The sequence below is a fragment of the Octopus bimaculoides genome, chromosome 18, assembly GCF_046866305.1.
Source record: "Octopus bimaculoides isolate indiv1 chromosome 18, ASM4686630v1, whole genome shotgun sequence".
NCBI classification, from domain to species: domain Eukaryota; kingdom Metazoa; phylum Mollusca; class Cephalopoda; order Octopoda; family Octopodidae; genus Octopus; species Octopus bimaculoides.
In genome coordinates this window covers 44,932,631-44,950,695 of record NC_142945.1, presented here as the reverse complement: position 1 = coordinate 44,950,695, position 18,065 = coordinate 44,932,631, and the positions used below count along the sequence as shown (strand labels likewise).

Below are 18,065 nucleotides of genomic sequence, written 5' to 3'. Positions count from 1 at the left end.
AACCCGGAACCATGTGGTTGGTAAGCAAGCTACTTACCACACAGCCACTCCTGCTACTGGATTGTCTGCACATATTTCAATGTGAACAACCAAGTGTTGAGTTCTGCTTGGGTTGACAAATTTTTGATAGTCTGTATCTTCATCATTCATTACTGAATAAATATTCTTGTAATCAACTTGATGAAGAGCACTAACTCTAAGCCAATTAAAAATTTCTGATATCAAGAAAGTTAAATTAGAAGGCAAGCAAGCACATGCCTTTTGGCAGCATCAAGTTAAGCTGACATGCGCATTTTAATGAATGTAATAACGGGGTTCATATTTCTCCCTTTCAAATACTCTGAGTTATACTGATCACTAATATTATTTGCTCCATTGTCCTCAGTCCAATGCAATTATTTATATCAATGTTGTCCATCGTTGAAAAACTTCCAATTCCATTACAAAGACGTCCACTAGTTACTGAAACAACAGGAATTATCCTTAAAATGGATGTTTGCACTCTTTAGTGTTTATCTGTAAAATACTTTGCAAACAAGCACATTATTTTTGTGATTCTTATATCACATTGGTTCATCACTTAATAACGAGTGTTTTGACTCTGTCAATTTGTTAATTAATTACTCATGCCATACCAGCCAAAGTAATAGAATTCTTGATTAGACTCATACATTTTAATCAATGTATCTTAGCATCTTCACGTACACTCCCTTTACTATCGTTTATTAGATTAATCTTCTGATTGAATACTGCAGTGACATGCTGTTTGTACAGTAGATTTAATTTTGAAAATTTTCCTATCAGTATTTTGGGTCCTAGCCTTTGTAAATATATTTGAAATTAGATTTGACTATGCACAATTATTAGCATTCTTTCTATCTTTGCAGAATTCTCATGATCAGTTAGAGCAGATTTAAGCATGTTTGTTAGTTATAACACTTGCACATTGCGTTATTACTCTTCCAAATAAACAACTTAACCTGACTTTCCTAAACTTTATTATACTGTCTGCTGTCTTTAGTATTCTACTTTCCATTATGAAGAGCTATTAATAAGATGTGCTAAACCTTTACAATAATGGGGTTCTCTTGCTACAACTATTGTAAGAGAATTTTTTTTCCTTTACCTGATTAAAGCATAGAACTCACTAAACACGCAAAGCTTTTATAAAGACAAAAATCAAATATAATAAATCCCACACAAAAGCTCCCTTTTTCAATTCAGTTAGGCCACAAATTAAACATCATGATATCAATACCATCTTAAAATATCAAAATATAAAAAATAAAAAAATCTAAGAAAAATATCATTTTTAATAAAACCTTCATGTTTGTATGCAGATGTTTAGTTTTATAGTAGTGAAATAATAAATTTATTATTGTTTAATATCTAGTCTATTGACATTAAAACAACTACTACTAATAATAATAATAACAATAATAATAATTATAGGCCTTTCTGCTTAAAGGACAAAGCCTTGTGAGTGGATTTGGTAGATGTAAACTGAAAAGAAGCCCAAATATATATATATATATATATATATTGATAAACAAGTGTAAGTGGCATACGAGTGGGTATATATTTATAAAAAAGAAGTTTGAAAATGCCAATATATAAAAAAATGAATTTTAATTTAACATGTTTCGGTTCTTGTAAAAACGAACCTTATCAAAACTACATATTTAATAAAATGAAATTAAATGAAGAGTTCATAATTGTTCCTTACTGGTGTCAATAGTTTTTACCATTGCCAACAGGGACACTACTACTACTACAACCAACAAAAAAATGCCCCCATGTGGACTATTGACACCAGTAAGGAACAATTACGAACCCTTCATTTAATTTCATTTTATTAAATATGTAGTTTTGATAAGGTTCGTTTTTACAAGAACCGAAACATGTTAAATTAAAATTCATTTTTTATATATTGGCGTTTTCAAACTTCTTTTTTATAAATATATATATATATATATGTATGTGTGTATATGTTTATGTGTCTATGTTTGTCCCCCCCCCCCAACATCGCTTGACAACTGATGCTGGTGTATTTACGTCCCGGTAACTTATCGGTTCAGCCAAACAGACCGATAGAATAAGTACTAGGCTTACAAAGAATAAGTCCTGGGGTCGATTTGCTCGACTAAATGCGGTGCTCCAGCATGGCCACAGTTAAAATGACTGAAACAAGTAAATGAGTAAAAAAGTAAACTTAACCTCAGTGATATTTGAATTCAGTGAATAAAAAATCCAAGAAATATCATTGGGCATTTCTTACAGCATTCTAAGGATTCTGTCAGCTTGTAGCAGGACCAATTTCTATTAATGCATATTGAAAACATTTGACTTATATTGGTTCATCAAGTAAATCTGTAGTGATTGGTTAACACACCTATCCTATGAGTGTTTTGGACCTTTGTTGTGTCCTGTGTTATGATTGGCTGAGTGATGTGTGGCTATTGGATTGAAGATCCAATCACATTGCACGTAATATATTTCAAACAACTAATGTTGCTTGTGTCCTGGAGCCTCATTTTCACAATAAATTGATGCAACACATTATTTACATGTCAGTGGAGTGAGAGTTAGGCAGATCCTACCTTTCTGAGGACAATTAATATACAACGGATCCTATATAACCAACGATGACCCAAGCTGGCTTATCAAAATGATGGCTGAACAACAAAAACAGAATTTGTTATGTTTCTTGCTTTGGTCCACTGTACCACTTTATGAAGGAATAATGTTGTTGCTGATTTAAAGTTGGTTTCTTTTGTTACTTCTATGAATGTACACACAAAATACATTATACAATGATATAAACGATCCTTTAGTAAAACCAAGGTCAACTTTATATTAATGTAAAAAGCTTTTAGTTTTAATAATTATTTTTTCTTTTTTCTGTTATGGGCACACAGCCTGAAATTTTGAGAAAGGGGTCTGCCTAGTCATTACTATCGATTCTAGGGCTCAACTGGTATTTATTATATTAACCCTGAAAGAATGAAAGATAAAGTCAAACTTGTTCTTGTCAAAGTGCCATGGCAGTTCTTTATCATCATCATTTAATGTCTGCTTTCCATGCTAGCATAGGTTGGACGATTTGACTGAGGACTGGCGAACCAGATGGCTACACTACACTCCAATCTGATCTGGCAGAGTTTCTACAGCTGGATGCCCTTCCTAATGCCAACCACTCCGAGAGTGTAGTGGGTGCTTTTTACGTGCCACCGGCACGAGGGCCAGTCCGCCGGTACTGGCAACAGCCATGTTCAAATGGTGTTTTTTTATGTGCCACCTGCACAGGAGTCAGTTCAACGTTTTGTTCACATGCCACCGGCACAAGTGCCAGTGAGGCAAAGCTGTAAACAATCGCGCTCAAATGGTGCTTTTTACGTGCCACCAGCACAGAAGCGAGACCGCTGCTCTGGCAGTGATCCCGCTTTGATGGTGCTGTTAGCACTCCACTGGCATGGGTGCCAGTTATCAAATTTGGTTCAGTTTCGATCTCACTTGCCCCAACAGATCTTTGCAAGCTGAGTTTAGTGTTCAATGAAGGAAGGTTGGCATATAAATAGAAATGTGCCTGAGTGTGTATGTGCATAAGTGTGTGCATTTACATATACACACAAATTATATATATATATGTGTGTTTATGTACATGCACACACATATATTATATATATATACATATGTGTGTGTGTGTGAATGTACATGCATACACAAACACCCACACACACAATACTGTATCTATATATGCATGTCTGTATGTGTACTTTGGTCAGAAAAACCATTCCAGTGTGATAAAATATGTTATGGGCATACCTTTTTGTTATTGTGTCAATATCTTAATGCAATATTTAATGCTTTAGATGAATATTTAATTAGTTTGCCAGATTGTCAAAGCAGTTAATCTGTTAAATTCATTTCTGTATTCATTTCTCCAGGTGTCAAAATTTTCATCACATAACTGTTACCAAGTCATTGATATGGTTGAACTTGCTGCAGTGTAACTATGCCATTGACCAGCTCAAAGTTGTGTGAAATAGATTTTGACGCCTCAAGAAATATATGAAATGTGTATTTAAAAGAGTGTGTGTGTGTGTGTGTGTGTGTGTGTGTGTGTGTGTGTGTGTGTGTGTGTGTGTGTGTGTGTGTGTGTGTGTGTGTGTGTGTGTGTGTGTGTGTGTGTGTGTGTGTGTGTGTGTGTGTGTGTGTGTGTGTATTGTTCTAAATGGCTAATATAATTCTTCACTGTTGTAATTGCTTCAGTTTCAGCACATTCTACAATCAAGTCGTTTACTAAACAAGTACAACTTTGAAGTATACATATAAGTGTCTGTGTAGTAAGTAGCTTGCTTACCAATCACATGGCTCTAGGTTCAGTCCCACTGCATGGCATCTTGGATAAGTGTCTACTACTATAGCCTCAGGCTGACCAAAGCCTTGTGAGTGGATTTGGTAGACGGAAACTGAAAGAGTCCTGTCGTATATATATATATATGACAAACACAGACACATACACAAATACATGCACACACATATGTGTGTGTGCGTGTGTGTGTGTGTGTTTGTCCACACACCATCACTTGACAAGGGCATCCAGTCATAGAAAAACCATGCCAAATCAGACTGGATCTTGGTGCAGCTTCCCAGCATGCCAGCCCAGTCAAACCGTCCAACCCATACCAGCATGGACAATGGACATTAAATGATGATGATGATGATAATTAGTATATTGAATTCTTAAGACTGGTTATTGGTATTACTATGCCTAAATGAAATCATAATGTGTATGCACATACACACACACATTTACATAAACAATCACACATGCACACATATACATAATAATTTCAACGAAAATCCTTTGAACAGGTAAAAATTAAAAAAAAAAGTAAAATCTCTCAAATTTCATGTTTTTCAAAATCAAAATTAGAAGCAGGAATTGGTAGAATTCCAAACACTAAAAAAGTACAATTCCTCTATGTAATCATGTCACGGAAATTATTTAAACCAACATTAAAATATTTTAGTTTAATTATTCATTTGAAAACAAAATTATTATTTCTAACTATCCTCTAGACATGTTGTGAAAATGTAAAAGTGCGAAAGTGTGTGCGTATATTGGTGTGTGTGTGAGTCTGTTCTTTCAACAACAAACAAGAGTTGGTGATGGTCATGGTAGAGTTGGGACAGAGTAGGGTTTATACAATTGTTTTTCTTTGATTTTCTTTTATTTAAACTACTTACATATTCTTTGTTTTATGGATTTGTTTATTTTTAATTTATTTCAAATATTCTGTTTTATTATAAAAAAAAACAAAAACAAAAAACGTGGTTTTAATTAGTTTTGTTCCATTTAAAAAAAATTTCTTTATTCAGAAATCAACTTTAATGGATTAACCTGATCATTAAAACACACACAAAACATACACACAAACAAATACACAAAACTTACCCTCAAAACTCAAACCAAATAAAGAAACAAATTACATTATTTATAATCGGATAGCAATTAAAAAAAAAACGATTAAAAAAATAACAAAATATTGCCCCCAAATCTCCCCTCCGCGAAATCACAAAAATAATTTAAAAATTCTATCATCTGATGAGATATAATAAAATTCATTTGAGATTAATTGCTTTCATTATACAACCCACTGCAGACAAGTTCGAACAGAATTAGACATTTTAATAACAATTTCCAAGGCAAGTGAATGATAAAGTTTTACTTTAGCTAATTAGAAAGAACTTCATTTGACAGTATCGCTTACTGGTGTGCACATGTGTGTGTGCATGAGAGAGAGAGAGAGAGAGAGAGAGAGAAAATAAAAACATTCTTCTGTTATGGCATGATGATAAATGGTTCAATCATCAGGAATCAACAGTTTTACAACTTACAGTTGGCATTTGGCAATAAAACAAATAGTTCTAAAAAAAATACAGTGAATAGTTTTGCATGCTTAAAATCTATGGTTGTGTGGCTTTGTATGTGTGAGTATGTGTATGCGTGTGATTGGATGTCTGAATGCATGTGTATGTGAAGGTTTTATTTTGTTATGTATTGGGTTGGTGCATAATTATTGCGGCTTTTATTTTTCAGCAAATTTTATTTAACAAAAACAATAACAACATGTAACAAAAACATCTTTAAATGCTTATTCCGGAGCATATTCACCATCTACTTCAATTACTGCTACCCATTTGCTTCTCAGACGGTCAGACCATCATTTAAAGATGCTTTTGCTAAATATTGTTATTGTTTTTGTTGAATAAAACTCGTAAAAGAGCTGCAATAATTATGCACCAACCCAATATATACATACATAAATACATACATATATATATATATATATATATATATATATATATATATATATATATATATTGTTGTATTTTGGGATGGTCAATTTTTTCTGCCAAATAAACACACACACTATATATATTTTTTTACTTCATTTGTTTACTTTTGTTCTTATTTTTATTATTTTAACGGATGTTCACTGTCTGGAAATTTTTCATCACACATCTGTAACTCCTTCAGTGACACTTTTCATTTTTCTGTGTGTTCTTGCTCCACTGCATTCTGTTCGTTTAAGATGTGTATCCTTATGTGTACATGCATTTGTGTCCTTGTTTGTGTATGTCTATGTGTGCGTGTATGCTTGTGTGTGTGTCATAGTTTTTAGCAGCAGTGTGGCCTTCCCCTCAGCCCCATCTGCTCACCCCATATGTGTATATTCATAGACATTTGAGCATAGGCTTAGCTGTGTGGTAAGAAGTTTGCTTCCCAGCCACATGGTTCTGTGTTCAATCCTACTGCATGGCACCTTGGGCAAGTGTCTTCTACTATAATAGCCTCAGGCTGACCAAAGCCTTGTGGGTGGATTGAAAGTAGCCTGTTGCAAGTATATACATATATATATATGTATATATCATCATCGTTTAATGTCCTCTTTCCATGCTGCCATGGGTAATTACCTATTTATACATGTGTGTGTGTTTGTCACTCACCTCTGCTTAAAAACTGGTGTTGGTTTGTTTGTGTCCCTATTATCTAGCAGTTCAGCAAAAGTATCAGGCTTAAAAATAGAAAGAAGTACTGGGGTTGATTTATTCAACTAAAAATTCTTCAAGGTGGTGCCCCAGCATGGCCACAGTCTAATGAGACTGAAACAAGTAAAAGAAGACCTACCAAAAAAAGCAGCAGCCAAATCTCTCTGGAATCATGTCTTAAAAACAGGAAGGACACTTTAATCAATAGAATCCTAGAAACACTGTATGGGGATGAAACAGTGGATAGCCATGACTAGTTCAGCCACAGATTTTTTTTTTATGATAAGGAGAGGAGGATGGACAGATATCCATGCAAGTAAAAAAAAGCTATATAGATACTCGCCTATTATAACTTGTAGATAAAACGGGTAGATAACTTTCAAACTAACAATATATTATCAATAAGATAAAGATATTGTCAGAAGTTTCATACTAGAGATAATAATATATAGGGAAGTTGTGGAGATTTTAAAAACTTGATAAAAGATCAAAGGAGATAATTGAGAAAAAAAAAAAAAGGACGAAAAGTCAAGGTAAGAAAAAAAGCAACAAAGATTTAAGCAAAATGAAAAAAAAAAAACAAATGAAAAACAGTAACAACAGCTATAGCAACATTTATCCTATTAGAGTATGATAAAGTTGGAAATTTAGAACGTAAGGATTTCATAGTTGGCACATGTATATGTATGGGATATTTGACTATCTTTAGTGCCTTCATCTTCAATAGCAGCTCACTTAGAATGTAACATTGTTATCTCCAAGAACTATTCTTTAAAAGGTCACATTGATTCCAGTGAAGAAAATTTTTTTTACTTGTTCTATATGATTTTTGTCATGTTGTTTTCTTCTAGAAAAATCTGTACATGAGGTCACCGTATCCCATCGATTGACGTGAAACTATGTTTAGCTTTAAAAGCCATTTGCAATTAACGCAATTGTGTTTACTGGAGATATATTTCTCTAGTGTTGTTATGTTAGCAAACAAGTGCATAACTACCTAGCCCAATCTGGTGTGTGCGTGTGCATGTGTGTGAGGTTATATCCTAGACTGGCTATAGTGACTTAATCTAAAGAAAGAAACACATTTGTAAGAAGATCAGTTACGGAGGTTTCTAGGTTTTACTAACTAATCAGTCTTGATTGGTTGTTCCCTTTGGAACTTGGATCTATCTATCTATCTATCTATCTATCTACCCTTCTACCTATCTATGTATCCATCCATCTACCTATCTATGTATCCATTCATCTACCTATCAATATGTCCATCCATTCACCTGCCTGTCTGCCTGCCTACCCACCTGGGTTGTGTTGGTTTATCCTGTAGTTCTCTTATGTATTGACACTCTATCATATGCTTATTTATTATAGTATACCAACTTCATTGAAATTAGTTTGCTAGAATCAATTTCACCAAAATTTAATCCAAACAGGAAGACTCTCTTAATCAACTGAAATTTCACTTTTATTTTGAGAGTAAAAAAAAAATATATTCTCCATAATTGTCAGTGACTCTCGAAGAAAAGGGGGAGATCATTTCAAGAAAAATAAAAATATTTCAGAAACTAATTTACAAGGTTAGAAATGTGATCTTTTCACCTATGTACTTGTTTAATTAATGTGACCTCATTAGCATAGTATTGTCCAAACAAGTCTGAAATATATATATAGTTGACACATTTTAATATAGAGAAAAAGCCTTATGAATATTTATTAGCTCATTTTATTTTAAATTAAGGAATAGAGGTAAGATACTGCTGTCGGTGGTGGGGGAAAGCCAAAAGGAAATAAAAAAGGAAAAAAAAAAAGAAAAAGAGGAAGGTAAGCAACACATCTAAAGTCTCACATTTTTGATTTTTATATAGTTCTTTATTATGATACTAAAGGATTCTTAGGGAACAGATTAAATAAAGATTTGAGAAGAGATTCAATCCAGCAAAGTGGAGAATGTTAAGAACAGGCTGTTGGTGAGAATTACTTTCAAACAACTTTTTGAGCGTGGCCATTGCCAGTACCGCCTGACTGGCCCTCGTACTGGTGGCACGTAAAAAGCACCCACTACACCCTTGGAGTGGTTGGCACTAGGAAGGGCATCCAGCTGTAGAAACTCTGCCAGATCAGATTGGAGTTTGGTGTAGCCATCTGGTTCGCCAGTCCCCAGTCAAATTGTCCAACCCATGCTAGCATGGAAAGCGGATGTTAAATGATGATGATGATGAAAGTACACACTTTTTTTTTACTTTTAGTCATGAGAGGAGGGAGTGCCAATGACTTCTTCAAAGCGTCAGAGATGTGCAGGAGGAACTGAGAAAACAGCACAAATGATTTGTATATAGAAACCAAATGTTCAAGCTACACATTAGCTCGCTCTCTCCTTCAAGTCATTGTCTGAACAGGGAAACAGTGTACCACATATCAGGTGTTAAAGTGATTTCAGAGCAGTCTGAGATGAAGAGTTTTTCTCTAGAACACACCACACCATCCAGTCTAGGAATTGAAGCCATGATATCGTGATCATATGTCTTCTTAGTCTTAGGTCGTCCTGTGCCACGTGGCACATTGGGCAGCAAGGCTTCTCTGATGTGGTTGGTTGGCCACGGTGATTTCAGCTTCATCCCATGAAATGTAAATGACTTTGAAGTCATCGATAAAGGTGTGGTACCAAATCGCTTTTGGTCGCTCTTGTTTACCCTTGCCATGTGGTGGTTTCCACAGAATGGATGTTTTCACATGCTACAACGATGGTAATTGGAGGATATGGCCTGTGAATTGCAAGTGGCACTCAGTGACAATGTTATGGAGTGGACGGATGGGTATCAGTTCAGTGATGTATCTCGTCATTGGTGAAGTGGTCCTGGTATGATATTCACAGTATCCAATGGAGGCATTATAGCTGAAATACATCGAATCTTTTTGTGATCTTTCCAATATCTTCCATGTTACCAATGCATATATTGCCGATGGCATGACGATGTTGTTGAAGAGGCACACTTTGGTCTTGGTAGAGATCGCCCTGCCTGCTCTGATGGGTTTAAGTCTTTGAAAGATAGCTGAGGCCTTCCCAATCCAGCAGGCAACATCGTGTTCTGTGTCTCCATTGTTGGCCATGATGCTGCCCAAATAGGTGAACTCATCAACTTCCTCAATTTAGTGTTTTCCAATTATCAAGGGATCATGAGTGCAACACCCTAACAACACATGGTTCCAGGTTCAGTCCCACTGCGTGGTACCTTGGGCAAGTGTCTTCTACTATAGCCTTGGGCTGACCAAAGCATTCTGAGTGGATTTGTTAGATGGAAACTGAAGGAAGCCCGTTGTATATATGTATGTGTGTATGTAAGTTTGTGTGTCTATGTTTGTCCCCCCAACATCACTTGACAACTGATACTGGTGTGTTTACGCCCCCGTAACTTAGCGGTTCGGCAAAAAGAGACCAATAAAATAAGTACTAGGCTTACAAAGAATAAGTCCTGGGATCGATTTGCATGACTTAAGGCAGTGCTCCAGCATGGCCACAGTCAAATGACTGAAACAAGTAAAAGATTAAAAGAGTCTCCCACAGAGTTTGTAACAACTTTGTATGTATTCATATTTTATGAAGGAACAGACCCAGATGGCAATAAAAATGAAATGATTATTATCATCATCATTATTATTATTATTATTATTATTATTATTATTATTATTATTATTATTATTATTATTATTATTAGTAGTAGTAGTAGTAGTAATAGTAGTGTTAAGGTATTGGATTGTCAGAAGCAGTTGAATGCTGGACTAAACATCTGTAAATACTTATTAAATACTACAGTGTTCTGAGTTTCATATATTACACATGTCAACATTACATTTCATCCCTCCAAGAGATGGTGGTGTTAGTGATGGTAGCGATGGCTGTTGTATTGTTGTTGATGATGATGATGATGATGGTAGTGGTAGTGGTGTTGGTGGGAATCGATAAAACAACTCATTTGTTCTGTAATCGATTCAATAGGCTTCACTCACTCATTCAATACATTCATGGCTCTTTGCCAATGCAATATATCATTACTACTACTACTACTAATACTATTATTATTATTATTATTATTATTATTAGTAGTAGTAGTAGTAGTAGTAGTAGTAGTAGTCAATGAGGGAGCTTCTACATGGTAACCCAACCTGCTAGAAATAGCACAGAAATCACTTTCAAATTACACACCGATGTTTTAAAATGTGAAGGACACATGAAAAAATTCAGTCCTATTTAAATAGATACCCCGGTTAAAGATAGGCTGACAAGAAAAGGAATCCTGTATATTTCAGTCTGCCATGCTAGTAACAGCAGCTAAATCTCCCACAGGTTACCTCCAATTTTCTTAATGATATGAAGGCCAGATTGGATAATACAATTCAATATGTCCCTGGAAAGGCAGAATGGCTCACAGCTGGAATGCTTTTGATTATAGCACTGACCTGATGCTAAATGACAACAACAATAGCCTTAACAATTATTACTACAACCATTTCAAATATTGTATTGTTCTTAAGCTTTGTGTTGGAAACATTGTGATATATTTCAGTGAGAGTCAATAACTGTATTTACATACTTACATTGCCAATCTACACCAGATAGACAAGCTGTTGATTGAATATTTGAAAGTAATAAGAATAGCTGACATATTCATACATCTTGTAAACAAATTATCAATTATATCTTTCTAAGTCATAAATTTTGTTTGAAAAACTTCATACTCAGATATCTAATTTCTCTCTTGAAAATAATACACAGTATATTTCAAAAGTAATTTGTCAGCTTATCTCTAAGCTACAATTAACACTGAAAAATGATAAAATATTGATATATATATATATATATATATATATATATATATATATATGTGTCAGTAAAGATGCTAGCAGGGAAAGTCCTAATGGCTTCTAAATATATTCATAGAAAAATCACCAGGTCGTTTTGTCAGACCCCATAGAAAGCAAATTTAAGATGAATCAGAGGGAAAAAAAATGGCTAAAATAGTGAGTAAAACACTGGTAGTTACAAGCTGATTGTGTAATTATGTGGCTAAGAAATTTGTTTTGCATTTAGGCTGTTCTAAGTTCAATCCCTGTTTATGCTACTCAGAAAAAAGAAAATCGTTTTCTACTATAAGCTCAGGCTGATCAACAGATTGTAAGTGGAGCTTTGTTGATGGAAAACTATATGGAAAGCCCAAAACAGGTCTATGTATATGCATGTCTTAATTTACCATGTTTACATGTATGTGTGTGTGTTTATTTTCAGTTGATATACATTAATGAATTGTAAAACCTCAATGAGAAACGCATAAAAAAAGAAGCCTTTCAAGCAAAGTCGTTTGAGATATTTGTTCAACACTGACTTACACACATTCTTTGTCAGTCTCACTGTTAGAAATGAAGGAGAAGATATTATTGACTGATTTGTTAAAGTGTTGATGGAAAAATAAGGATTAAAATAAAAAGGAAAACAAAAACAATAAAAAAAGAACCAAACAATCAAAATTATCTGATACCCAACATGGATTAGTTGTAATCTATACAAGTATCATTGATGGGAACCCCTCCTTAATCACTTGGAACTCACAATCACCAACTCTGTCTCTGCAAGAGACAATACATATATCAACAACTGTAGTGTCTCTCAGAAGGAACTATCTTATTGTTGCCAACAGAGGTACACCCCATTAATGAACGAACTTCAAATCAATAGCAGCTAACAACTCATATAACCCCCTGTCCTCCACATGAGGACAGGGTGTTTAATCTTTGCTGCCCATATAGAGTAAAGCCTACCCATGTTATTCATGCAACATAAAACATAACCTGACGCCATCAAATTTGGTTGCCCCGACAAAATAACTGCTACTGTTAAGGTGTTGTTAACACTCTACTGGACGATAGCAATAGCAATAGACACATGCCAACATCCCACCCTACTATGTGTGCTGTCCAATACAAGAAACTGATGTTGTTGAATATAATCTGAAACAGCCTGCCACCAGCATCCTGTTTCCTGGACCAGGGTGTGTGTGTGTTGTACTCTTGAGCAAGACACTTTATTTAACTGTTGCTCCAATTCATTCATCTGTTGAAATGATTTGCAACATCACTGGTGCCAAGCTTTTGCTTTACCTTGGATAACAATGATGGCATGGAGAAGGGAAGCTGGTATGAATGGCTGACTACTGGTCTTCCATAAACAACCATGCTTGGACTTGTGCCTCAGAAGGGAACTTTCTTGGTGCAATCCCATGGTCATTCATGACTGAAGGGGGTCTTTATATATATATATATATATATATATATATATATATATATATATATATACACACACACACACACACACATAAGTATAATACATACGTGCATATATATACATATGCACATACACAAACACACATACATAATTATATACAACAGGCTTAAGGCAGTTCACATCAGCAAAATTTACTCAAAAGCATTGGTCAGTCTGGGACAAATGCAGAGGAAAGTCACTTGTCTCAGATAACATTTTGTAGTACTGAACCCAAAACCATTTAGTTGTAAATTAAACTTCTTATATGCCAAGTCATGCTTGTGCCAAGGCTATGTCCCAACCTTACACACACACACACACACACAATGTGTCCGTAAAGTCATGGTAGAATTTCAAAACTAATTACTGATGTAATTTGCTATACTGTGTAGTTTTGCAAGTTATACAACTGAAATATAATCAGTGTTTCTTAGAAGACAAATTAGAGTTTCAGAAGGGGGGAATACTTGAAAATATTCTCTGTCTAGACTTTTGACATTCTATTCATAACAGCAATGGTGAGATTGCTGTTTAACCCCCAGGTCAGCTCTGATCAAAGAATTCCATCCATAACACTCTAATAGTAATTATTTTAGAGAACGGATCAAGAACTATGTTATCCATTTTGTTCCTCCTCATTAAAAAAAAAAAATTGATGGAAATTTGATATCTGTTTCAAGCAAGTAGGCAAGCAAGGACATGAAGGCTCTCTCTCACTGATTTGTAGCAATGATATTCTACTTATTGAAGGTGATGTATTTGTATAAAAAGGATAAAATTATGGATCTGAAAGAAAATTATGTTCCTTAGTGTTCTGGTACTTTTGGTGCTAAAGATACTGTGCTAAGAATAACGTGTACAACAACTTTGAAACATATGCCTATTGTCAGTATGGCTATGAATTTAAATATTAAAAATGTTAAATGCAATAGAAAAAACGCATATGAAAACAAGGAAATAACAAAAATGTTCAGAGACTGAAAAAGAAATTATCTTTGTGTATAAATGTTTTACTTGTCTGCCTTCTGCTCTTTGAATTTTAAAAATTGTTGAAATGACAACGCCATATGTTTCAGAGGGGATTTCACCAATCAAAATTGTTTATCTTACCTGCAAAGAATAGAAAGAAAAACATAGATGAAGGAAAGAACCAATAAAAAAAAGACATGAGGTAAAAACATAGACAAATACATGGATAAGCATACGCACATGCACACACATATTTATGCAGGTTTGTATGTATGTGCATGAGTATATATTCATATAAAGATAAACAGATATGGATAAATAAATAAATACATTATATCAATGTGATATAACTGATAGCTGTATAATACAAATATGGTATAGATAGTGAGTGTGTGTGTATGTATATATATATTATGATGTGTACATAAGTGGATTGTATATGATTTATATATCATTGATTAATTAATATGCTATATAAACTGATCGCTAATGGACGAAATAAATAATAAGTTAGAAAATTCTTCACTTAAAATACGTGTCTGTAATAGTTTCCAATGTATTCATTACATCAATTAATACATCTATTTCTTGTCATTTATTTCTTGTTATCTCAGCAGAAAATAATGTCAAGTTTACTGAGGCAACATGATTTGCAGAAAGTACCAATTCTAGTTTTTGGTAGTTATATTTTTCAGCATACAATTTGAATTTTCAGATGAAAATTTTTACCAAAAGTTACATAGGTCAACTTATACACCAAGAGGACATTGGAAAATCAAAAAGTCTAAATTTCAATGTGAAGGATTTGGAAAGCTAGTAACGATGTTTCAATGTTTACACATCATGTGTAGACTACATTCTATATTGACCTGTGAGCTGGAAAACACAGGATGTAACATCATTACTGGAACGACCATGAAATTAAGTAGGTTGCTTACGAACTGCATGGTTCCGGGTTCAGTCCCACTGTGTGGCACCTTGGGCAAGTGTCTTCTACTATAGCCTCAGGCCGACCAAAGCCTTGTGAGTGGATTTGGTAGACGAAAACTGAACGAAGCCTGTTGTATATGTATATATATATATATATATATATATATATGTGTGCGTGTGTGTATATATATATATATATATATACATATAAGATATTATTTTCAGGATCCAAAAGAATTAGGTAGTTAAATAGTAAAAATACAAAAGTAGAGTCAGGGATAGCGTCCCTGTGTACCAACAATGTGTACTGAGTCTTCCAGCTGTAACCAGGGAGGTTGAATTGTCTTACACTAATGCTCTATTTTCTGAGAACTTCTAATTGTTAAATTTTTTCTTTATTCACCGAAAGTAAATGGTTTTATCACATGATGTAACACTTTTCTTCATCAATAAAAAACACGTCTGAAACAGCTGTAGCAAACTGCAACCCATCTGTATTATTGTTTATTTTACATATATATATATATATATATATATATATATATGTGCACACAAAATAAAAAAAAACACATACATACACATACATTATATATGCATATATACACATATATGTACATACAGTCATACACATACACACTGACAGAGGCAAACACATACACATATTATTTATTTATAAACAATTAATAATAATTGGGTTCTCCAATATCCCGGAAGATCCATTTCAAATTATTAGTCAATCAATTCTTTAAATGTATCAATTAATTGGAATCAATTACTGAGAAAAATGAAGAAAAGAAAATTCCTTATTAAAATCTCTTAAATATCACCAGAATTCACAGAAGAAATAATTTGCTTTCTCTTTCTTCTTACAATGTTGATTTTCAATTTTTACTGTAATAACAATTATGTTGAAATTATAAATTGTATTATAGGCTGTATTGGGAAATTGCTGTATTGATACAAAAAATATGACTAGATTCACGTATTTATACATACATACATACATACATATATAGACATACTTCTAAGCAAATATACATATATACATGCATATATAGATATATATTTATACATATGTCTATATATATATATATATATATATATATATATATATATATATGTACAAGAATGTATATGTGTGTGTGTGTGTGTATAAATATATATATATTCACACACATCAGTTTAGAGCCTAACCAGTTAGCCATGAGGCTCAGTCCTTTATGGATGCAAAACTATTGGTCACTATGACTGAACATATGCTTAACTGCATATAAATAAATAAATATATATATATATATATATATATATATATATATATATATATACATATATATATATATATATACATATATATATATATATATATATATATATATATATACATATATATATATGTATATATATATATATATATATATATATACATATATACATATATATATATATATATACATATATACATATATATACATATATACATATATATACATATATACATATATATATATATATATATATATATATATATATATATATATATATATATATGTATATATATATATATATATATATATATATATATATATATATATATATATATATATATATATATATATATATATATATATATATATATATATATATATATATATATATATATAAGTCTATATATAAACATATCTATGTACATGCATGTATATGTCTGTGTGTGTATATGTTTTATACCTTTAGAAATCTCTATGTATACATATATACATACATCACAAACATGGTCATGCTAGCATGGAGGGTGGACTGATGATGATGATGAAATATATATATATGTATATAGATAGATAGATAGATAGATAAACATATATACAATACCGTGTGTTCCTCAATTCATTGATACTTGCGTTTTACCCTTTCCTCATGTCAATAATATCAATGAGGAAGTGATCAAATGTTGGTTCACTGAATAGTGAACTTCATCATTTTAATATTGCAAGATGATGTTGTTGATGAGATTGGTGATGATAATGATAATGAATAATGATGTGTAGCTACATGCAAAGCATGTAGCTAAGCATGAAATTTTCTAAATATGAAACTACTGTGATAGAAAAAAACAAAACAAAAAGAAATTCGACAATTATTGAACAAATACACCCTGTTCAAATCAGTAGACATCTCTTCCAACTAATTTATTCTAATTAGCAACTGTGTTTTGTATTTACTACTTGCTGCCCTAACAACCATTACTGCAGCATTTCGAATGACTGGATATATGTGTGTGTGCATGTGTATATATATACATACATATACATGTGTGTGTGTGTGTGTACATACATATGTATGTGTGTATATATATATATATTTATATATGTGTGCATGTGTGTGTGTGTATATATATATATATATATATACATATATAATATATACATATATATATCATATATATATATATATCATATATATATATATATATATGTATATATGTGTGTGTGTATCTATACGTGCATATGTATAGATATATATGCATGTGTGTATATATATATGTGTTCATTGATTTATATATATTTATTTTTTGTGACTGAATCTTTAGTGGTGTGATTAACTAAAATGTATAAGTGCAGAAAATTGCCCAAGGGACACCTTCAGCATAAATAAGCTAATAGTGAAGTGGTTATTTTATTAATGTACTTAATGCAGTGAGCCAAGTGATTTTCATTAAGTAAAGCTGCGAAATTAATGAAGAACAAAAGTAATATCTAAATTATTAATTCCGACGAAGAAAAGCATGGGAGACAAATGCATG

At 32.8% G+C, this 18,065-nt stretch overlaps 1 long non-coding RNA gene across 1 annotated transcript in view; it reads right to left on the bottom strand.

The window, feature by feature from the left end:
* LOC149132055 (uncharacterized) overlaps positions 1-18,065 on the bottom strand; it is a 547,197-nt gene that overhangs the window by 87,763 nt on the left and 441,369 nt on the right. The gene's annotated exons all lie outside the window — the stretch shown is intronic.